Below are 24,274 nucleotides of genomic sequence, written 5' to 3' on the forward strand. Positions count from 1 at the left end.
TGGCCCCGCACTGACTTGCATGCTCTCCGCTGCAGGCTGGGTTGTGCTAGGAAGCTCAGGTGCACATGGTGGCCTGTAGGTGCTGCTGCATTTAAACTGGGCACACAGCCTCCAGCACTGTGGCTCCTCCTCTGGCTAGAATCCTTTGCATAGAGTCGGGAAATCTCCAAGGGGAGATCTCCCAGGCTTGCATTCTCAGGGGGCGATGCTGCCCACCATCTGGTCCTAATCCCACTTGCCATGGTGGAAAAGACAGTGATCCTTAGGGGTTACGGGGGATTAGGGAAAGCACAGGTTTTGCCTACAGGCGCTGCTGGAAGATTTGGATTTGTATCTCTTTCAGGATTTATTAACTGCATGTTTGAATACGGAGACTGATTTGCCTGTTAACCATCTCAGCACCCTGAACAGCCAAGAAAACAAACCTGAGCCATGAAGCCAGGTGCGGCTTCTTCCTTAACTCCCATCCCTGCGGACAGAGCAGATCCAATGGGCAGAGCCACCAGCCGAGGAAGCTGTGTGTGGGGCCCGCAGATTTGGTCCCATTGGGAAGTCAGTGGGTCCATCAGCCAATCAGCATGGAGCCTACAGGGATGGAAAGACGTTTATTTCTAGGACTTAATTCAGAAAGATGAATGAATACAGGGCAAGAGAGAAAAAATCAAGATAGGTAATTTCAGATACATTGAAGGTTGATTATGCACTTAAAATATATAGAACTTCATTCACAATAAAAGGAAGAGAGACCTCATTCACTTAGTCAGTCAACACCCATTTATTGAGCATCCATTGAGTCAGGCACTGGGACCGCAAAGATGAAGAAAACAGCTCCAGGATCTCACAGTCTGGCGGGAAGACAGAGCCCAGAAGCTGATGGTAATACAATGTGAAAAGTGGTCCAAATGCTGGGAAAACCAGCAGGATGTGGTAGTTCTCCCTTGAGAGGGGGGAGTGGAGGCTTCCTAGACCAGGCACCCTGTGAGCTGCTTGGGAGAACAAAGAGGAGCTTGGGAGGCAGAGAGGGTCAGGGGTGTCCCTGGGTGGGCAGCGCATGTGAGGAGCTGGCGGGGAGGGCTCAGTGTCCTGGGATGGCAGGAGAGCCAGTGTGGGGCATGAACCTCAAGGATGCCACCATAAGGAGGGGCATGTCCTTAAGCAGGACGGTGATGGGATAGGCTCTGCTTGAGGGAGATGACCGGCAGCAGCGGCACGGGATGGGCCTGGAGCAGTCAGACTATAAGGGGGGGCTGTAGCGGTGCATGTGCATGAGAGATACTCCGTACCCCAGGTGAAGCCGTGCAGGGTGGACAGAGAGGAGGACCTGACCCCAGAGACGCTGCTGAGGCAGGAGTGACAGGTCTGATTGGACATGGGCCATGAGTCTGAGGAGGGGTCGGGGGTGTCCCTGAGGCTGGGTGGGGAGTGAGGCGCATGCCTGAAGCTTGAAGGCTGGGACCGGTGTTCCGAGGTTGTGGGCAGTGGCTCTCTGCTGCAGCCTGCCAAGGAGTGGACACCTCGCCCACTGGCTTTAGAATCCACCCCACGGGGGAGCAGGGCTTTTTGTCTGGTGAGTAAAAGGAATGTAGTTTTCATTCATTCTGTTCCCTGTAATCTTTCATGTGGGAGGCTGGCAGGTGCTTAGTTATTTCCAGCGAAGCTGCCTTCCCAGGTCTGGGTGGGCTCTCAGAGGGAAGCCGGGAGGGAAGCAGCCTGGTGGAGCCCTGGCTCGGCCAGCAACTCACACCCGTGATCTTACTTAATCTCAGGACAGCCTTGCGACAAAGCATTAATGTCCCGCTTCACTGAGGAGGGTCAGAGAAGACACGCCCGTAGGCTCACGGTGCCCTCTACTCTAGTGGGCTCTCTCCTGCCGGGCATCCTGTGCCCACCCCTCACGGCGTGCTGTGAGTGGCCCAAAGCACTCAATCCCGACTCTGCCAGGACCACAAGGACCATCTGAAACAAATCACCTTGTCTCTCAGCCAGGGGCTCCTCAGCTGTAGCATGGGACATCTCTCTGGTGAGGTTGCTCCGAGAAGCAGTGAGGAGAGGCTCAGGCACCCCAAGGGGAAACCCAACACATCTTATCCCCTCCCCGCCTTCTCCTTCTTGTCCTAGAGACTGTGGTGCCAGGGAACCAGCGCTCTTTGGCTTATGCCAGAGGATGGGAGGTCAGGTCTGGCTTTGCTACCCGAAAGCTGGGTAAGGTCACTTTTCTTCCTGGTTATTACCTTCTGCTGTGATCTGAATTGTGTCCACTACAGCATCAGAGGTGGAACGCCTAGCCCCCAGTGTGCATTTGAAGTAAAGAAATAATTAAGGTTAAAAGAGGTCATAAGAGTGAGTCCCAATCCGATAGAATTAGCTTCTTTATAATAACGGACAGTAGAGAGTTTCTCTCTCCCCCCGCCCCCTGCCGCAATGAGAAGGTGCCCTGTAGGCCAGGAACTAAGCCCTATAGTTCCTGATCTTAGACTTCCTAGTCTCTAGGACTGTGAGAAGGTCATTTTCTGCTGGTTAAGCCACCCAGCCAGTCATATTTTGTTACAGCAGCTTGCAGACTAAGATATGTTCCACAACCCAGTGTGGAAGGACAGCTTTTTATGTGAGAGGATGACCATTCTTAGGGCATAAGTGAAAAGAACTACACAATGTTCAGACTAGTGCCTCATTGAAGTTATTATGGAGAGAGGAAGAGGGAGAGAAACTCAGGCCATGAAGTGTTAATTTACCCGCAAAAAGCTGTGACATTGTTGACCTCCTCGAAGGGCCCTTCTCTAGCCTCTGTCATCCCAGACTTCTCTCCTGCTCCCTAGAGGCATTCATTGGGATGAAGAATTGAAGTCTATGTAGCTATTCATAGAACCAAGGAAAAGACCCAGGGTGAAAGAGAGGCCAGCTGGGGGTTAGAGAGAAGAGAATTTGGGGGACAGTGGCCATGATGGATGGGATTCTGAGGAGAAGAGATGCATACACTTCTAGAAAGTGAGTGTGTATTGCAGAATGCAATTTCCCCTCTTTATCACCATTTCTTCAAGAGCTTTAAAAAAGACAGACACAAATTAGAGTTGGAATTTGTTTCTTTTAAATGAGCTCACTGGGGAGGGGGCCTTGAGGAAAGAATGAAGCGAGAATCCAGACCGACTCTGGTTTAAATGGGCACTATGGCTTCTGACCTTGAACCCAGTGTTCTCCCCACTGTGCGGCTCCAAGAGCCTGGTCCCATCTCTGGCCCCTGCTGAACAGCAAATCCTCCTGGGAGCAGCCTCGGTCTCTGAGGACCACAGTGGACCTCTTCCAAAGGGGACAAGAGGTCTTTGTCACTTTAATGGTCTGAAATAGTTATCACTGTTCAGAGAAATGACACAGATAAGATGAAAGAACTGTTCTCTCTTTAACAAGTGTTTATGATACATGTTTCCAGAGTTCAGATAAAGGAAAAGTTATGAATAAATTTGAGTGACAGCAAAATGCTACTGCTTTTCAACTGTAGAGTAATTCGGTCAAAAATTTTGAGACAAAAAAGTAGGCATTGCTCATTTTCATTTTAAAATGCCATTATTGTATCATAAATATGCTTAAATATAGGAATTTCCTTTTAATATTAAATATTTTACTTGCATCTGGAGACCTTTAAACAATTAAGCTATTTAATGGACAGTAAGAATTTGTTTTTAGAAGTTATTCTGAAAAACTTGATTCATGTATGCATTTCTTAATTTACAAAGATAAATTGGGGATTTATTATTCATATCACAACTTAATTATTTGATTTTTCAACAAGCTTTTAAAAACGGGGGCCCCAAATATGTTTAATCAAGTGGTAGATTTAAGTAGTCTGCATTATTTTGAATTACTTTTCCCAAGTCTTTCAAATCCACTGGATAACTTGGTGTTATTTGGCAGACAGACCACTGGATGGCGTGGAAGACCAACAGACAGGTTGGAGTTTTCTCCAGCAAATGGAAGCAGGAATTGGGGTAGGGCTCAAGCCCAGGAATAGCAGCTGTGGATGAGATATGATTCATTGAGAACATAGAGAAATCCCACCAACAAACCACCTCCTCTGGGTCTTTTGTCTACAGTTACAGTTCACTTCTCACAATGAATTGGTATTACAGTCAGTGAAAGCAATCTGTTACTGTGATTGATTTTCCAAAGGATCCTGTGAGATAAGCATGGCAGGCATTCTCCCATTTTACAGCTAAGCAAACCGAGGTTCAGAGAGGTTCTGTGGAAGTCCTGTGTGCAATGATCTGGGGAAAACCTGGACTACTTTTAAAATCTATCATCTATCTATCTATCTATCTATCTATCTATCTATCTATCTATTGATTTCAGAGAGGAAGGGAGAGGGAGAGAGAAACATCAATGATGAGAGAGAATCATTGATCGGCTGCCTCCTACACACCTCTTATTGGGGATTGAGCCTGCAACCCTGGCATGTGCCCTGGTTCATAGGTAATGCTCAACCACTGAGCCACACTGGCAGGGCTCAGCCAAGCCTGGACTACTTTTACAAAGTAGAGAGAGACTCAGCAAATTCCCAGATGTGTGTGTGTGTGTGTGTGTGTGTGTGTATCTCCTATATAATAAAAGCCTAATATGCAAATTGCCCCCTTGACCGGGAGTTTGACCAGGAGTTTGACCGCTCGCTATGATGTGTGCTGACCGTCAGGGGGTGATGCGGAACATGGCGGGCGTTGGTGGCACTGCGCTGGCAACAGGTGACAGTGGAGGTGCTGTCAGCCCCGATGGGCCCCAATGAGAGCAGGACCTGCAGCAGGATGGTGGAGCAGTTGAGCAGGTGGCGCCAGGCCAAGGCAGGTGTGAGCAGGGCCCAATCGCCCCACTAATCGCCCCACAGATGGCGACCAGCAGTGGTGGCGGGGTGAGAGGGGGCAGGGCCGCCACCCGACTCCCAGGTGCTGAGGGAGCAGGCAGGGGCCCGATGACTCAGGCAGAGGGGGGTGCGCAGGGGCCTGGGGGCTCAGGTGCTGTCCAGGGCCTAGAGGACAGGCCTTTATGTCATGTTCAGTAAAACATGTCAGCAATGAAGTCTGGGAAAGCCAGACGCTTGTGCTTCGATTGCCAGCCAGGCCTAGGGACTGCACCTGTGCACCAATTTCGTGCACCAGGCCTCTAGTATATCTATATCTATATCTATATCTATATCTATATCTATATCTATATCTATATCTATATCTATATCTATATCTATATCTATATCTATACATATCTACTTAACCCCTCTATCCAATCATACAACTAAGATGATGTGGAAATAAAACTGCAGGTGACCCCTACAGTCACTAGATACAGTGCCTTTGTTATAGGTGACAGAACCCTAGCTTGAAAAGCATGATATGGAGATATGGTAAGGAGAGAAGTAGCAGAATAAATAGAATTAAAAATCCTGTCAAGAGTGAAACCTACATAGCAAACGTATATAGTTAAAGTTTAAACTATACCTTGAGTCTTAAGAGAAAAGGCACTGACATCACTTTTTTTTTTAAAAAAATATATTTTATTGAGTTTTTACAGAGAGGAAGAGAGAAGGATAGAGAGTTAGAAACATCAATGAGAGAGAAACATCGATCAGCTGCCTCCTGCATACCCGCTACTGGGGATGTGCCCGCAACCAAGGTACATGCCTTTGACCGGAATAGAACCTGGGACCCTTGAGTTCGCAGGCCGACGCTCTATCCACTGAGCCAAACCGGTTTCGGCACTGACATCACTTTTTAATGAATTTGTTATAAATTTACCATGTGGGCTCATGCCTGCTTTGTGTCTGGACCCCTCTTTCATGTCTGAATTGTCCCCAAATGTAGGAGTCCGGGGGCTGTGATTTTTTTTTTCCACAAGGAAAGCAAATTGGAGTCTTTAAATAATTTAGAAGACTAACCAGAGACAGGGACTACTTAATGTCAATAATTAAATAGCAGCTTGCACATTTTTGTTTTCTGTTGACAAGGATCTGACGTAATTGGCAGCTTCAAACGGGTGTAAACACAGGGCATGATGGGAAACACTGCCTGACATCGTGGTGTCACCACAGAGAAGGTGCTGCTCTGCAGCTGATGTGCCTGCCTGGAAAGTTCGCTGCTAAAAAAATAATCCCTCCCTCCCTCTGTACGAATGGTGATCCCCCAAATGACTTCGCAATCAGATTTTTAAAAAAAGAGAATATTTACTTAAAAAATCACAGAGGTAGAAGTAGCAATTCATAGAAGAAAGAAATGAGCTTAGGAACACGTTATAGAAGCAAAGGAAGGGCCCGACGAGTTTGGGAGTGAGGAAGATAAAGGTAACACGCCTGGGGTGTGGAGGGGGTGCCTGGGGTGTGGATGGGGTGCCAGGGGATGTGGAGGGGGTGCTAGGGGGTGTGAAGGGGGTGCCTGGGGTGTGGAGGAGGTGCCTGGGGCGTGGAGGGGGTACTTGGGTGTGGAGGGGGTGCCAGGGGGTGTGGAGGGGGTGCCTGGGTTGTGGAGGGGGTGCCTGGGTGTAGAGGGGGATGCCTGGGGTGTGGAGGGGGTGCCTGGGGTGTGGAGGGGGTGCCTGGGGTGTGGAGGGGGTGCCTGGGGTGTGGAGGGGGTGCCTGGGTTGTGGAGGGGGTGCCTGGGTGTAGAGGGGGATGCCTGGGGTGTGGAGGGGGTGCCTGGGGTGTGGAGGGGCTGCCTGGGGTGTGGAGGGGGTGCCTGGGGTGTGGAGGGGGTGCCTGGGGTGTGGAGGGGGTGCCTGGGTGTGGAGGGGGTACCTGGGTATGGAGGGGGTGCCTGGGTGTGGAGGGGGTGCCTGGGTGTGGAGGGGGGTGCCAGGGGTGTGGAGGGGGTGCCTGGGTGTGGAGGGGGTGCCAGGGGGTGTGGAGGGGCTGCCTGGGGTGTGGAGGGGCTGCCTGGGGTGTGGAGGGGCTGCCTGGGGTTGTGGAGGGGGGTGCCTGGGGTGTGGAGGGGGTGCCTGGGGTGTGGAGGGGGTGCCAGGGGTGGGAGGAGGTGCCTGGGGTGTGGAGGGGCTGCCTGGGGTGGGAAGGGGGAAGGGGAAGGGGAAGGAAAAGAGAAAGGCACAGGCCTGCTCCAGGGAGGGAGAGCGCCCAGAATTTTTAACTTTAATCAATGGTGCAGTGAAAGAACAGTGGCTATACAGTCTTGTGGTTGTAGAAGTCCATCTTTGCCTCTGGGCTCACGACCCTAAAAGGGAATCTTTATTAAACTTTTTCCTTTGCCTTTCATTTAGCATCATCACAACTCTTTCCCTGTGTGCTGTGTGGAGAAATGTAGAAAGCTGGTTGGGTTTGGAGCAAGAAAGGAGATCAGTAGCAGAGCCTGGGGCTCTAGGCCGAGTGGTAAGTTGCCCAAGGCATTTTGAGAGTAGAGGGCTTGTATCCCGGGACCCCTCCTTCGATCCACTCTTCCCCTCAGGCAGCCAATTCCCTGCACAGCCTGCCTCTCAAATGCCGTTTACGTGGTAACACACTGTATGTTCTGTCCACCATCGTAGCCTTTCCTGTTGCTAGGGTGTTGCTAGGGTGGGGGCGGTGTGGGAAGATTTGACAATGGCTCTGGACACTCAGGAGTGGGGGAGGAGGAGAGTGATGCTGTCCTCGCCTCAGTAACCCAGAAAGCAGAGTCCAGGTTCACTGTGCAACCGTTGTATTTGGGAGTGCAATCGCAGGGAGCAGGAGTGAGGGGCCAGGGGAGTGACCTGTCCACTGAGGAAGGAGGGACGGGAGACTGGGCGGAGTGGTGTTGAGTTAGTCCACCAAAGGCAACTGAGTGCTCAGGCCCAAGGGATTGTCCTCTGAGAACCTGAATCAGGGAACCTCAGGAATCTCCTCAGAGCCAGAAAGGAGGAGCATTTCTTCAGCAGCTGCGTCTCCCACTGGCCAGGCCACGGGTGGGCGCATGGCATGGTCTGTGCAGACAGGAGAGCATCAGAAAGAAGAGCCACACTGAAGAGATGCAGTCTCTCGTCCAACCCCATTTTTCTTTTTACCTTGTAAGGTGCCCCTCCCTCCTCAGACTCTTCTGTGCTGTTCTGTGTGGGGGATGAGGGGCTCCTGCTGTACCCTTTTGTGTGAAGTGATTCTTCTAGTTCGTGCTTATTTTTTTTCCTATTGGGTTTTTGTAACTGATTTCTAGGAGTTCTTTACATATTTTGGATAAAAGTCTTTTCAGTTACTCATGGCTACAAATATTCTTTCCTACTCTGTGGCTTTCCCTGGCTTAATGACATATATATTTTTTATTTAAGGAATGAAACTTCTTAATTTTAACATAGTCGAAATGGTCAATTTTTCTTTATGGTTTGTGCTTTCAAATCTGGATTAAGAAACTTTCTGTACCTTGAGGTCATAAAGATATTGTTCTGTATTAATATATGAAAGCCTTCCCCATTTACATCTAATTGATGTTATCCTACTAAAGGGGTTAGTGTGTGTGTGTGTGTGTGTGTGTGTGTGTGTGTGTGTGTGTGTGTGTGTGTAAGAAGCAGGTAAACATGATGACTAGATTAGCTGCTGTTTGGTGAGTGGAGATCGGGGAGCACTTGGCAGATCAGGAGGCATTTGCTCCCGTCTAGGAGGGACATGCTGGTGGCTTTGATGTGTGTGGTGAGGCTGGGAACAGAGAGAAATGGGTGAAGCAGGTGGATATTTAAGGAGTAAATGAATGTGACTTGGTGATGAATTAAATAATAGGGGTGGGGGAAGAATTAGTGACTCATTTAAAAATATTTTTCTTGATTTCTGAGAGGAAGGAAGAGAGAGAGAGAGAGAGAGAGAGAGAGAGAGAGAGAGAGAGAGAGAGAGAGAGAGAGAGAGAGAGAGAGAGAGAGAGAGAGAGAGAGAGAGAGAGAGAGAGAGAGAGAGAGAGAGAAACATCAATGATGAGAGATTAATCGGCTGCCTCCTGCACACCCCCTACTGGGGACCAAGTCTGAAACCTGGGCATGTGCCCTGACCTGGAATTGAACCATGGTGCCCTGACCTGGAATTGAACCAATTGACTTCCTGGTTCTTAGGTCGATGCTTAAACATGGAGCTACGCCAGCCAGGCTAGTGACTCCTTTTTTGCTGCCACCAACCAGTGCCTTCACCCTTCTTCTGTCTGTTACTTCTCTATTTCATTGCTTCTCTATTCAGTTTCTGCTTCTTCCTTGCATCTCCTTACTCAGCTTTTCCTCTGGGCATCCTTTAGCATTCACTGTTGCAGATGGGTAACTCTGCACACAGCTATAGAGATTTTCCCAAGAGACTCTGCCTGACCAAGGTATTCACCGTAATTCCTGTTTGGGCAGGACTGCAACAGCCAGGCCTCTTAAACATACACACACACACACACGCTGTGGCTCTCTCACATATTGGCTGGTGGCGTGGCCCCTCCCTCCTGGCCTGGGCCGCTATGATGGATCGCAGAGTTGGAAGTAGGACCACACAACACGATGAACATTGAGAGTTGCTCTTTCTGCAGGGGATTTGAGAAACGCATCCCCCTCAGAGAGCGCTGTGAGCAGCTGGCGCTTGGTGCATCCTGTGAGTACAGAAGAGCATTAGTAAGAGAAGACACACTTCAGAGAGTGAATTTTTTCCCCCACCAAACTCCATTTTTCTTTAACGTCTAGATTGTGAGCTTGCTTTCTAAAACACATACTTACAATAGAAACTTCTCATGGCTCTAAAACAATTGTGGGTAGCAAATATACTATTTGGAGTTGGTCTCCAACACAAAAGAGTTTCATTTATCAATAGTGTACCAGTCAGAGCTTTGACATGGAGATATTTTGTTCATGCATAAACCATACATTTGAATTGACAGTGCTGTTAATGATGGAATGCAGTTATGTATGTTTATCACAAAAGAACCAAGTGGATATTTTTTGAACCTCATTATATGTAAGACCGATTAAAACCAGTAGTTATAGAGAATAAAACAGGCCTTGATGTCATGTTCAGTAAAACATGTCAGAGATGAGGTCTGGGAAAGCACTCTGGTGAAATACGAGAGGAAGGTGTGGAGTTGCGAGGAGTTTCATTTAAACACAAGGCTCCTGTATTAATTTTTTCATTGATTTATTTTCATGCCAATACATTCTGACATAAATATGGTGATCCATAATGTATTGGCCATAAAAGTCAACATTATTTTTAAAGCTGACTCAGGGAAATAAAAGCTCATTGTTAGTGCTGATATATACAGTATGTTACCCCGTTGAAAAGTTAACCTCTCCTGTCCTGCTCCTGATTGAGATGAATAAGGGATGCATGTTAACAGCCACTGACCTTTTGTGCGTGTTTTGCTTCATGGCCAACGTCGAGTTTGCCATTGGACTGGTCCATGGTGTGACGTAAAAAGCAGTGCATAGTCAACATTCCAGAAAAGACTCTGCCAAGAACGAAAGCTAATCAGCGAACATCTGTCTTTTGAGGATCAAGAGGCCTGTGAAATTCCTGAACAGACACTGGAGCCCTATCTTGTATCTTTGGTAAACAATGAGAGCAACAATGAGTAGAAGTGGAATAGAGACCCTAAAACAGAGAGGACATGTGGGGACAATGTCAGTGTGGGTGATCACAGAGAAGAGATCAATTTGGAAGCCAGAGCCAGGGGCCACACCCCAGCACTCTGCACAAGCCGACCTCAGCCGTGACATGGCCTTCAGTGAAATGCTTCTATGAAATGAAAATCGGGCCAAGGAGAATTTAATTTAGCAGCACAGGAGAGAAAGCTAGTGAGAATGCTAATGGATGCCTTCTTCTCCCGTGAAGTTTCAGAACAGAATAACTTTGCTGAAAATAACAAAATACTGAGAATTTTAGTGCTACAGGGCCCCTGGGTGTAAGGCAGGGCTAACTACTTGCTAGGTAAGGAAACTGTTAAACCTCAGGAGGTTAAGTGAGCAGTTTGCCCAAGCTCCCCCAGCTGGTTAGTGGCTGAGCTGTACCTGGAGTCCACACTTCCTGGTTCTCTGACTCTTTCTGCTCTGTTTTATCAATTAGGAGCCATGATTGATAATACATGTGCATGGCGGATCTCCCACATGACCCCCTGAGTCTGGTTTCCAGCCCACCTGTGCACTGAAGCTGATCTTGCCCCGATTCCTGATGGCCTCCATTTTTGCTAAATTCTGTGGAAGCTTTGACTCAATTTAAACCTCTAATCATGATATGCTGATGTTGGGCACTCCTTGCAGCAGTCACTTCTCTTGCTTTCTCTGTTAGTGAGGACTTCATTGTCGTGAGAGAAACCCATGCCAAAGATGGCCAAGCAACATGCTCAATCATTGGCTCATATAATCATTGTCTTGGTGAGGCTGGCTCTCGGTGTGGTCTGAGGCAGGAGCTCAGGTAGTGCTACTAAGACTGCTTTCTCTCTATTTATTTCTTGGCTCCACCTCCTCCAAATGGGCTCCATTCTCACAGACATTCTCCCCTCGTAGAGGAGAGGCTGCCACGAACGCCACTCTTTCACTTAAGTGTGTGCAAATCCTGTAGGAAAAGTTATGCCTCAGTCAGGAAGTCCGGGATTAGCACTGATTGGTCATAGTGTCTTGTCCTAAATTCTGTGTTCATCCCTGAATCAACCACGGTGGCCAAGGGAATGGAATATATGGATTAGCCTGACCTTTGTTAAATTCTCTACCCCTAGGACTTAAGGGAGAGTTAACTTCACCCACATTCCTTGCTCCTTGAGTGAGCATATCTGAGGTCCTGTTACCACAAGAAAGGGACTGAATACTGGGCAGCAAAGACAAATGCCCATTACAACTTCCCTGACACCACATTTTTCTAATGTGCATCCTACTTCACGTTTTTCATTCTCCCTCACTGTCTTATCCTTCTCAACTTGAGATAACGTCCGAGTCCCTCTAGGCCCAGCTCCAGACCTTTTCCCCTTCGAGGTCTATACTTCCTCTCAAGGTGATTTCATCCAGCCTGTAGGGAAAGCTTAGATTAACATAGCCCAAGGAAGGAACTTTGAGTCAACCTCAGCTAACATGTAGTTGACATTGTAGGCTGTGGAATTTAATGAGAAATAGTATTTAATGGGAAATCTTGAGAGGAAAAAAGATAGTTGATACAAGTGTAATACATGAGAATGCAAAGCACTGAGCTACTTCTTATCCTAGCTCCAAAGATAAGGGACAGGTTGAAGAAGTTATCATATGCTAGTAGTTACCACAAAGAATAAGGTGTATTAGCCAGGTGGATTAAAAGTCCTATTAAGGTTAGAGCTATATGTACTTGCTTTTCTCCTTGTGAAATTGAATTTATGGCTGGTTTGTTTTCTGGGAACATAAAGAAGTCTCTTGAGATATTTCCCCCTTTATTACAGAGGCTTATTGTGATCATGTATGGAATACAATCTTTAACCTTGAGGCTATAGTTACTGCAAAACTTGTTTTACATATTTGTTGTGGGGAATTGGAATTGAATTTACTCACTATATGTCTTATATAAGAAACTGTTTATATTAGAATATGTATGGGTAGGAGATTGAATTCATATTCCTAAGCTGTCATGTGCCCACCAACACTGTTAATGACCTCGCTAACTTTATTTCATAACTCTATTTCTACATAAATTCATAAACCCAATTTCTAGTCAGAAACCATAAGGTCCTTTATCTTGGTTTTCTGGTTATTGATTTAGCTGATAAAAATAAATTTGTAATTCTAGAAGAATAAATTCTAACAGTATATAAGCTTGTTTTATTCACACCATTCATGTCTTGATAACTCCCTAATCTACACCCACAGCCCTGTTCTATGCCCTGAGCTCCAGACTTTCATGTCTCACTTAGCACCACCTGGATAGTTTACAGATTTCACCAGTCTAATGCGGCCCAGAGTGAGCTTCTAATTTCCTTGCTTTTTCTCCCACTAAATCTGTCTCTGGTCAACAGTCTTCATCATTTCAATAAATGGCACTGTTATGTATCCAGTCTCTCAAGCAAACACCTGGGAAATCATTCTTTATGTTGTCCACCACCAAGTCCCATCAAATACCTGTCAAACTATCCACTTCTGCCTAATCACTGCCACCACCCCGGTCTTGTAATCTCTTGCCCTGCCCACTTCAACTGTACCCCTCACTAGTCTTCATACTTTCTTCTACTCTAAGCACAGCACAGATATATATGAAGCATAGAACAGACCAGGTGCCCTCTAAAGTCTTCCATCTCTCTTCCTACTGTCCTTCAGAATAAAGCTCAAATGTCTTCCCAGGACTACAAACAAGGTCCTGCATAGTCTTGTCCCTACCTCGCAATTCAATCTCACATCTTCCATTCTAACTCTCAATCATGGGGCTGCAGCCAACCCAGCTTGAGGCTTAACTGAAATTGTTAATTTGGTGTCAGGTAGGTTATGGGCTGGCAACTGGAGAACACACACACACACACACACACACACACACACACACACACGGAGACACACACGCACATGTGTGCGCATGTTCTGATTGGTATAGTCAGGGCCCAGAAACTTTTCAGAAAAAGTGTGTCCACAGAAGATGAGAGCAGATGCAGTGTATTCTGGTCGGGCTTTGCCTCATTGCTAGTTCCTCAGTGTAATGTCCACTGGAATAGGATAGGGTCTTTCTGGTCCTAAGAAAACAGCCAGATTTTTGCTATACAACAACACTCTTACACATAGGACTCACATCAAGACTTAGCCTAATATTCTGTGTACTGTGCACTTAGATTTCCCAGTTTTGAACCAAATTCAGCATCAGCAAAGCCACATCCTCATTGGAGGAGAGTCAATACAACAGTACCCCCTCACCTGTGTGGAACACATTTGAAGACTTAGTGAATGCCTGAAATCACAGTTAGTAATGAACCCTATATATACTATTTTTTTCCTATATATACATGCCTATGATAGATAAAGTTTAATTTATAAATTTGGCATGGTAAAATAATAATGACTGATAATAACTAGAACAATTATTAAAATAACTATAATAATAAAAGCATAATATGCTAATTAGACCGGACAGCTGAATGACCTTGCAGAGATCCTTCTGGACGACCTTCCAGATGAAGCCAGGGCTGTGAGGGTGGAGGCAAGCTGCCGCGGCTGCGGGGGGCCGAGCCGCTTGCAAGAATTTCGTGCATCAGGCCTCTAGTACTGTAACAAAAGCAGTGTGAATGTGGTCTCTCGCTCTGTCTTTCAAAATATCTTATTGTATTAAACTCACATCCTTCTTCTTCTTGTGATGATGGGAGATGATACAATGCCCACAGGCCGAGATGAAATGAGCTGAATGATGTAGGCATTATGACAAAGCATTAGGCTATTATTGCCCTTCTGGCAGTAAGGTTATTTGAGCACAAGCACTGCAATATCGTGGCAGTGCATCTGATAACAAAGATGGCTACTAAGTGGCTAGGGTGGGTGGTGTTTACAGTGTGGACAAGCTGGACAGAAGGTTGATTCACGACCTGGGTGGGATCGAGCGGGACAGTGCACATTTCATCACACTACTCAGAATGGTGTGCAATTTAAAACTTGTAAGTCTTTTATTTCTGGAATTTTCCATGTAATTATTTTGGACTTCAGTTGACTGTGGATAATTGAAACTGTAGAAAGTGAAACTGTGGGCAAGGGGAGAACTATTGTATTTCAGTTAAGCCTCAAAAGTATGTCTGCCTTTATCTGTTAAGTATTCTAAAAAGTGTTTCCCCAGAGTCCACTCTTCCCCACAGTTGACTCTCATTTAGTATGTGTTTTGCTGATGCTGACTTTGGTCCTAAGACCCAAATAAAAAGTCCATTTTTCTAAAAGCCTGTTTTCCCCCAAACATGTCATGCCCATTCATGCCCCAGAGTCTTGGAGATTCCTACCTCCATTACTTGAAGCATTTCCCCCAGCTCTTTCTCTGCATCGTTGAATTCATTGTATCCTCAGATCTTAGCTGAAATGTCATGTTCTGAGAGGGGTTTTTACGATCTAAAACAATCTGTGCTGAAATTCCTTACTGTAGCACCTTATTTGTTTCCCATATTTTTCACAAAATCTGTGTTTACTATTTTGTTTGGTTTTTGTCTGCCTCTTATTAAGATATAACTTAGCCCAGGTCAGTGTGGCTCTGTGGTTAGAGCATCGGCCCCACACACTGAAGGGTCTTGGGTTCGATTATCTGTCAAGGGCATGTACCTGGGTTGCAGGTTCAATCCCCAGCCTGGTCAGGGCACATGCAGGAGGCAACCAATCGATGTGTCTCTCTTACATTGATGCTTCTACCCCTACCTCCCTCTTTTCCACTCTCTAAAATCAATGGAGAAAATATCTTCGGGTGAGGAATAACATAAATAAATAAATAAATAAATAAATAAATAAAGTTCTATTGGGACGGTATCCACAAATTACCTGAAAGATGGGGAAATGGTGTCAGGTAGGTTATGGGCTGGCAACTGGAGAACATACACGCACACACACACACAGCTGTGGGATCACTACCTGGTGCTTCTCACTAATCTTCCTCAAGAACACACATCTCATATCAAAGGAATTGAGACTGTGAATGTGAAAATGCAATATAAATTAATTGAGATCAGGACCTTGTCTTCTTCTTCTTATTTTATATCTTAACAGGTCTAACTGACTTGGATACAGTAGGCACTCAACAGATCTCAGCTGAATGAAGGATTGGAGACAAGTGTCTTGCTCGGGATGGACTTTATTGCCGGAATCATACAGACGATAGTGGCTGGCCTCTTGACAGAGTGGTTGTTGGGTAACTAGGTCATGGGTAGGCATAGAGATAAGTAGCTTGAGCCTTCAGCCTTGAGAGTCTTGGCTCTTGTTGTTTTGAGCTTCTCTATGGCCCCTTCTCTTTAGCCTCCTTTATAGGAACCATTGGTAATGAGGTGGAACATTGCATTTTCACATTCACAGTGTCAATTCCTTTGATATGCTATGTGTGTTCTTGAGGAGGATTAGTGAAAAGCACCTATTAGTGATCCCACAGCCAATGTTTCACACTGCTCTTGGAAAGGAAGTTCTGTGCATTGTGGAAGGGAATAAATAAAGGGAAAAAGTGAACAATGACTTGCCTTCATCTATAAAAATAACATATTAGGTTGGACTCTGCTCATAATTTATGAGTTGTTTTGTGATGACTGACCAAGCATTTTTGTTGTCTTTGCTGTTTGTTAGTAACTGTACCAGTCAGTTTTTACTAGGTTATGCTGCAATAACAAAAAACCCTAAAATCTTAATGGTTTAAAACAGTAAAGGGTTGTTTCTATTCACAGTGTATCAATGTGAGTGAGGGTCAGCTCTTCTCTATGCCTCTTCTTCATCCTGGGGTTCAGGCTGAAGTAGTGGTCCCTATTTAGGATGTGCTTTTCTTACAGCATGGGCGAGGGAAGAGAGAGAAAACATGCTTAGAAATGGCATGATACACTTCTATTCACATGACTTGCCAAAGCGAGTCACATGGTCAAGCCTGTCATGAATGGGACAGTTTAATCCAGGGAGGCAGAGCAAATGATTGAGAATGTTACTATAATCTTCCAAGGGAACTATCTAATGGTGACCTAAAAGTACTGCTGTTGAAAAATTTTGGCAACTTCTAATGAATGAAGATTTTGAAATGAATGGATATTTGTAATTGTCATAAAGCATTATCATTATATACAAGCTGCATGATGCAGGACAAAGAGCATGAAACCGAGAATGTAGTGTTTTTGTACGCCAGTAGTTTCCTATATGAGCTTGGACAAAACATTTAGTATCACTGTGCTCCCATAGCTACAAAACAAAGGGTTTACTAGGTGTACTGGTTAATAATGGCAGATTTTGTAATCAAAGAAAACACGATAATTTCAAGAGAAACATCAAAAGTGCTTTATTCAAAGTAATGTTCATCACTAGCTACACATTTCCCCATCTTTCAGGTAATTTGTGGATACTGTCCCAATAGAACTTTACTTGTTTTGAGGCAAACCATTCAGAGACCCAATTTTCCACTTCTTTGTATGTTTTGAAGTGCTGCTTAGAAAGTGCGTGTGCCATCGATCAGAATAAGTGCTAATCAGAAGGAGTAAGTTCTGGTGAATACAGTGGGTGGGTTAATACTTCCCAGGCAAGATCTTTTAACGTGTCTTTAACTGGTTTTGAAGTGTGTGATGATATGTCATCATGAAGAAAAATTACTTTGCCATGTCTTCTGGCACATTCTGGTCATTTCATGATCAAAGCGTGGTTCGAATTGATTATTTGTTGTTGGTAGCGATCAGTATTAATGGTTTCACCTGGTTTTAGAAGCTCATAATACACCAGACCTTCCTGATCCCTCCAAACGCAGAGCATTGCCTTCTTTCCGAAGCGATTTGGCCTTGCAGTCGATGTTGATGGTTGACCTGGATCAACCCATGAGTTTGTGCATTTGGGGTTCTTGAAATAAATCCACTTTTCATTGCCAGTCACAATTTGATGCAAAAAAGACTTTCTTTTGTGCTGTTGAAGCAACATTTTACTGATGACTTTTCGGTTTTCCATTTGTCTTTCGCTCAGTTGATGTGGCACCCATTTTCCTCCCTTTAAAACCTTTCCCATTGCTTGTAAACGATCAGAAATTGTTTGCTGAGCAACGTTTAATCTTTCTGCAAGTTGTTTTTGAGTTTGACATGCATCTTCATCCAATAATGTTTGTAGTTGTTGGTCTTCAAACTTTTTCGGTTGACCTGGAGACGTCTTTGTCTTTCACATCGAAATCATCACTTTTAAAGTGTTTAAACAAGTGTTCACAAGTATCTTGAGATGGAGCATGTTCACCATAAGCTTCCCGAAGTATTCAGCAGCACTTTTCTTCAAAATAAAGTAATGAATTAAAACTTCCCGCAAATGCTCTTTCTTGGGCACGAAATTCGACATTTTAAAGTGTAAAAATATATATGATGTTAACACTGTCAGCAAATTTGACATATCAAGTTTTGAAGCTTGCTGTCAATACAACAAAATAGCATACATATCAAATCGCATATATATCAACATATGTGCAACTCCATCTATTGAAAAAAAATCCGCATTATTAACTGGTACACCTAGTAAATGAAATGGTCTCTGAGTTCATTATAAATAAAAAAGTCCATGTTCCTTTGATTCCAAGTGCACACTGGTGGTGTGTCTGAGTGACAGGCAGTATTGAGGGCTCGATGTGCAGGGCCTCCTTGGGCTGTTAGAAAGTGGTGCTCTGCACTTTGCAGGCAGGAGGCGAGATCTAAGATTTTCACCCTGAGACAACATTAGAGAGGATGGATCTGCACTTATTTTCTTCCACTGAAACCTTGCCACTCACCCACATGGGACTGCTGCTCAGCTTAGAAGGATTTTTCATTCTCGGTTCAGTTAGCCAAAGGGCAAGGCTGACAAGGTGGCTGTTTGAGTATTATCAATGAGTGATGATGAAAAAAGCAGCAGTAGGATGTGAATGGAAACCCTGACACCAGCCTGGCCCTAAATTGTTAGTTTTTGGAAGGAAAAAAATGAAGGGAAAAAAATCAGACTTTGAAAAACCCATTGGTCTATAGCTAATTCTGTAGAATTCTTCATGTTAAATAAGCCTCAGGGGTTGGGAAAGTGAGATGCTAACATGAACCTGTCAAGATTTTTTTTCTCTCTCAGTACATCTATTCCCGTTTTCCCCCTTGCTATTTGGGTCTACTTGGCATATGTCTTAAATTAGAAATGCTCAGCTCTTTCAACCACATTTTCAGCTTCAATCGGACCCTGCAGAGCTTCAGCCACTTGTCCAAGTTCTGGTTGACTCCCACATGCCCCTTCTTCATCACAGTCTAAGTGATTTCATATATTTTTGAATATAGGTCAAGTGGTGGCTCTGAACTATCCAAACACATCACTGTCATCGTTATCACTACTAGCAATTAGAATATTACTTCAATTTAGTAGACTACTCTCTTCTAATCTGTTAAAACGTTTTCCATACATGTTGTCCCTTAGGGAAGCTCCCCCACATGTGCATCAAGACTAATGCAAGGATATTCGCTGCAGTATTGTTTATGATCACAAGGAAAAGAATGTCTACATATTTACCAGTAGGAGAACTGATACATTGTGCTGGCATCATACAATATTTATGCAGCAGTAATATAAGTGAACTAGAACTATATGTATCAATGTAAATATATCTCAAAAACATGTTGGATGAAAAAAAGCAAGGTGCAGAATTATACATACAGTATGAAACTACTTACTTGAAGTTTAAAAACATATAATACAAGACTCAGTCTATACTAATAAAAGCCTAGGTGGTCCTTGCGCCATGCCCTCACATCATCACAACATGGCCACCCCCATGTTGTCACAAGATGGCCACCCCCACGTCATCACAAGATGGCCACCCCCACATTGTCACAAGACGGCTGCCCCCACATCGTCACAAGATGGCCGCCACAAGATGGCCGGCAGGGGAGGGCAGTTGTGGACAGTTGGGGTTGACCGGGCTGGCAGGGGAGGGTAGTTGAGGGTGATTGGGCCAGCAGGGGAGCAGTTAGGCATCAATCAGGCCGGCAGGGGACCAGTTAGGGGGCGACCAGGCTGGCAGGCAGAAGCGGTTAGGAGCCAGCAGTCCCGGATTGTGAGAGGGATGTCCAACTGCTGGTTTAGGCCTGACCCTACAGGGTTTGGGCCTAAACTGACAGACATCCCCTGAGGGGTCCCAGATTGGAGAGAGTGCAGGCTGGGCTGAGGGACACCTCCCCAGTGCACAAATTTCATGCACCAGGCCTCTAGTATTATATGAAGCTACACACATTTATACTAAAAATAACATGTAGAAGAAGGATATACAAGAATTTCAGAATAATGATTATCTCTGGGGAAAGAAGGGAAGAAATATACCAAGGGGATTAGTTTATGTCTATAATGTTTTATTTCTAAACAAAAAAAACCCAAAAAACACTAAATATCGTAGACGTTAACCTTGGCTAAATCTTGCTGATGGCCTGAGGGTATTTGTTATTTTTTCTTTATGCTTTTTGATATATGGGAAATATTTAATAATAAAACAGTCATTCCCCTCCCCCATCCTCCCCCTTTTCCTCACATAAACCTCAGAGAGATGGAGTAGCATCGACTGTGAAAACCAACCTCTAGTAAATGGGCTTTATTACTTCAGGTGGTTTGGAGAAGGTGACCTCTTCTTTCTTTTTAATTTAAAAACATCACCTCAAACTCAGAGTTGAGATAGGTTTTGAAAAAGAGCTAGACTCTCAGGGCTTTTTCATTCATAATAATTTGTCTCACATGTCCCTGAGGTCCTTCCCCCTACTTCTGCCACCCCCATGCTCAAAACCCTTCATGGCCTCCTGTTGTCCTCAGAATGGATGAGCCTCAGGTGGCCTGCAGCCCTGCGGCATTGGCCCAGGCCTCTCTCCTGCCTGTGGGACTTTTCTCTTCTCCTGCCACATTCCCTGTTCTCTCCAACTGGGGTCTTCCGAAAGGCTGGTAGTTCTGCCTGGCTTACTGTTATCCCTCGTGTTTCTTCAGCTCTAAACTCTGGGTGCTTCTTCAAGAACATCTTCCTTGCCTGGCCAGTGTGGCTTAGTGGTTGAGTGTCAACCTATGAACCAGGAGGTCACAGTTCGATTCCAGGTCAGGACACATGCTCAGGTTGAAGGCTTGATCCCCAGTAGGGGGCATGCAGGAGGCAGCCAATCAATGATTCTCTCTCATCATTGGTGTTTCTATCTCTCTCCCTCTCCTTTCCTCTCTGAAATCAATAAAATATATTAAAAAAAAAAAAAGCAAAAGAGAACATCTTCCCTGATCCCCTTTCCTGGGGTCTGTGCTGGTCTCACCTCTGCTGGATCCCCAGTACTGGGCATAGTTCCTAGGATGTATGATCAATAGATATTTATTAACTCTCACTAACTTGAAATTAGAATTGTAGAGGTTAAATGAATCAGGTCACATTCTAACACCCAATTATCCCTTTTTATGAATGGCGATATGCCTATTTAATCTTGCTTCATTTTTGCTATACATCCTATCTAATAATAGCATACCATGTAAATTACCATCACTCCGCTACGCCCACGATTGGGCGGCGGAGGCTGGGGGGCGGGACTCAGGGTGGCCTATCCGGCCATTGAGAGGCACGGATCCGCTGCCACTGAGCGGGGCTATCCTGCTGTTGAGAGGCGCAGGGGGCGGGACTCCCGCCCCGTGTGCCTCTCAACGGCCAGATCCGGGCCCCTGAGGGGGTCCCACCCTCTGCGCCTCTCAACAGCAGGGGAGACCCCCTCAGCGGCCACGGACCATCAAAAGTGGGGGAGCGAGCTCTGGCCTCAGTCAGCGAGCCACGGAAACCCGGCAGAGGATGGAGAGCAGCGACGAGGAAGACATGGAGAAGCACTGCATCCACCTATGCCCCGTCACTCTGCGCACACGCTGCACCTCCTGCCCTGTGAAGTGCGGGTTAACCGGCCCGCCCCTGTGGGGCGCTTTTTCACCCTGGCCATCCATCAGGGTCCCGATGGACTCGAAGTGTCGTTTCGGGGCCGCAGTCTGAGGGGCGAGGAGGTGGAGGTGCCGCCTGGCCTGCTGGGATACGTGATGGTGATGGAAGAGAAGTCGGTGGGGAAGCAGGACTTTTCAGCGGGATCCGACAAGGACGAGCAGGAGCTGGTGGAACCCCCGGAGGCGCTGGAGTGGGACTTCGACCGCTTTATTCGTGCCTCCGCCAGTTTCAGCCGCTTCACCCTGTGGGGCCTGGAGAGCATCCCTGGCCCGGATGCCAAAGTGCGTGCGGCCCTGACCTGGCCCAGCCTCGCCGAAGCGATCCATAAACAGGTGCCGCAGGACTGAGAACCAGCGCTTGAAACTGGAAGCCACCGATCCCTTCACCAGCTCTCCACTTTGGATCCACTGAGTCCACCACCCCAATAAATGAGCTCTTTCACAGCAAAAACAAAAACAAAAACAAAAAAAACAAAAGTGGGGGACCTGGGTGCCTGTCTGCTCCGGCACCAGGCCTTTCAGAAGCCTCTGCCGAGCCGGAGGCTTCTGAAAGGCCTGGTGCACGAGTGGACAGGCACCCAGCTCCACCGTGAAAAGCGAAAGCGTGTAGGGGACCCTACACGTGCATGATTCAATCATGCACTGGGCCTCTAGTAAGATAATAATAGCTACACAGTTAATTATCTTACTCGATTAATAGAAGTTCCTATGTTCTTGGGACATATCTAAATTTAATATTACTTAGTATTAGTAAATGACACCTAACATAAAAGGAATGATGAAGTATTAGTAGTTATTTTTAAGTCCGTTACCTATAAAATAGCTAATCTGGCCTCCAATTCTGGAGCATATGTTGCCAATAAAAATTCCCAAGAATTTCTGTTGAGTTTAATATCAATATTGGCAAGTGCTATGCATGGAAAAGAAGTCTACCTAAAGCAGGCTTCTTTTAAACCAAATTGTTTAATTAGTAAAGTAAGGGTAATTTTTGGATTGTTTCATTTACCAGGCACTTCCTTGGAAAGGATTCACAAGCCAGTGATAGAATCAGAATCCTGCGAGCTCAATAGTGCAAAGAGAAAATTTACGTAGTGTCTCTCTTGCTTTTCTGTAAGAGCTGAAAGTCTGCAAATCTTAATAGGGGATGTCTAATAACATGTTAATAACTCAAAAATTGCTGGCTTTGGACTACAGACATTGAGTGGAAAGGACTTCATAAATTATACATATCTGACAAATAGGTGATACAGTTTTCAAATTACATAAGCTCTTTGGAATCAAGTCTGCCCTGTGGAGATAATTAAAGAAAATCAATGTGTGTTGATTGATAGATATTTGACTTGAAAACACATTCTCCATGCTGCCTCAGACAATGGGGCGCCCAGGCTTCAAGGCCACTGTTCTCTGAAGACAGCATGAGAAGGTGAGTGGGGCGCTTGAGTTTGTGGGGTGTAGTGCTGATTTCTCCACACGCTGCGTTCTCACCTCAGTGCTGTCCCTGACCCTAACTCCCCACAGAGCTGAAGGCCATTGACTTGACCTCCTAACTCTGTCTTCTTCCCTGAGTGAAAGAGTCCGACTCTCTGTTTTAGTCTCTCTGGGACCACGTGAGGCTTATTTCATCAATGTTGGTAAAGTGCTAGGAAGATTAGAAGTGCTGTGTCCATTCTAAGCAACATTATTGATTTGTTTTTTTTCCTTGTGGTTAATAAAAAATTCTTCACATATCAGATAATGGCTCAGCATCGCATAAACAGCCAAGAATTGCTGGCAGAAGAGATGTGGCCTATGTTTTCCCCTAGGAAAATTGATGTCTATAAAATGCTTCAGTTTCTCTGCAAAGACATTATTACATGATTGAAACTGATTATATTGTTATTGTATTTTTAGTTGCCTATCGGAGTATTTTCTTTTTATTTGTTTGTTTTGGTTTGCTTTTCAGTAACTGTCTGTGATAATGTGGAGCCCAGTAAAGCTTTATATTATGAAGGTCTGGATTGGTAAAAGTTTTGCTCCATTTTGGATAATCCTGTTCATCAAATAATAGCAGGACACACACACGCATGAGTGTGTGTATGCAAATGTACATATATAAATGTGTGAATATGTATGCATATACACACAGTTGTACACATGTATAAGTACATATATATCATTCTAATATACTTCTCTATGTCTACATTATTATTCTACCGAAATAATAAAACATGATATAACTACTAATTATGACATTTAACTAATTCACCATTCTAGAAAACATTTTAGGAATTGCACTCTTGAAATTACTTCTTGCAGGCATTTTAAAAGCATATGAGAAATCTAGGCCAGTTACTATATCATTACAGTTAAAAGAACCTGAAATGGCATAATATAGCTGGATCATCTAGTGTGTTATTCATTAGATTTGATCCTGGACCACTTTTCCCTGCTTCCAAATTCCAAACATGCCCTCAAAAGAAGAATGATTCAATACCATTGGCTACTGTAAGGTATGTGCAGTGGGCTGTGAGGATTGTGTTGAAGGTGAAGATTCTCCTTTGGGTACATAGGGTCTGTTTTGTTTGCTAAAAAACAACCTGTTTCTAATGTTGTTATAATCATGGTTTTTAAAAAATCGTTATTTTCTTATAATATACACTGGAAAGAGAAATTACCTTATGGTCACACTATTTGTATGTAGCACAGCCATGAAAAAAATTACATATATGTTACCAAGGTTTTAAGAATTTCCTTGTTTATTATGCATCAATTCTTTTTCTACAGCATTTATTGAACACTTGGTCAT

This window comes from Cnephaeus nilssonii (assembly GCF_951640355.1).
Source record: "Cnephaeus nilssonii genome assembly, chromosome: 3".
In the NCBI taxonomy this organism is placed as follows: Eukaryota; Metazoa; Chordata; class Mammalia; order Chiroptera; family Vespertilionidae; genus Cnephaeus; species Cnephaeus nilssonii.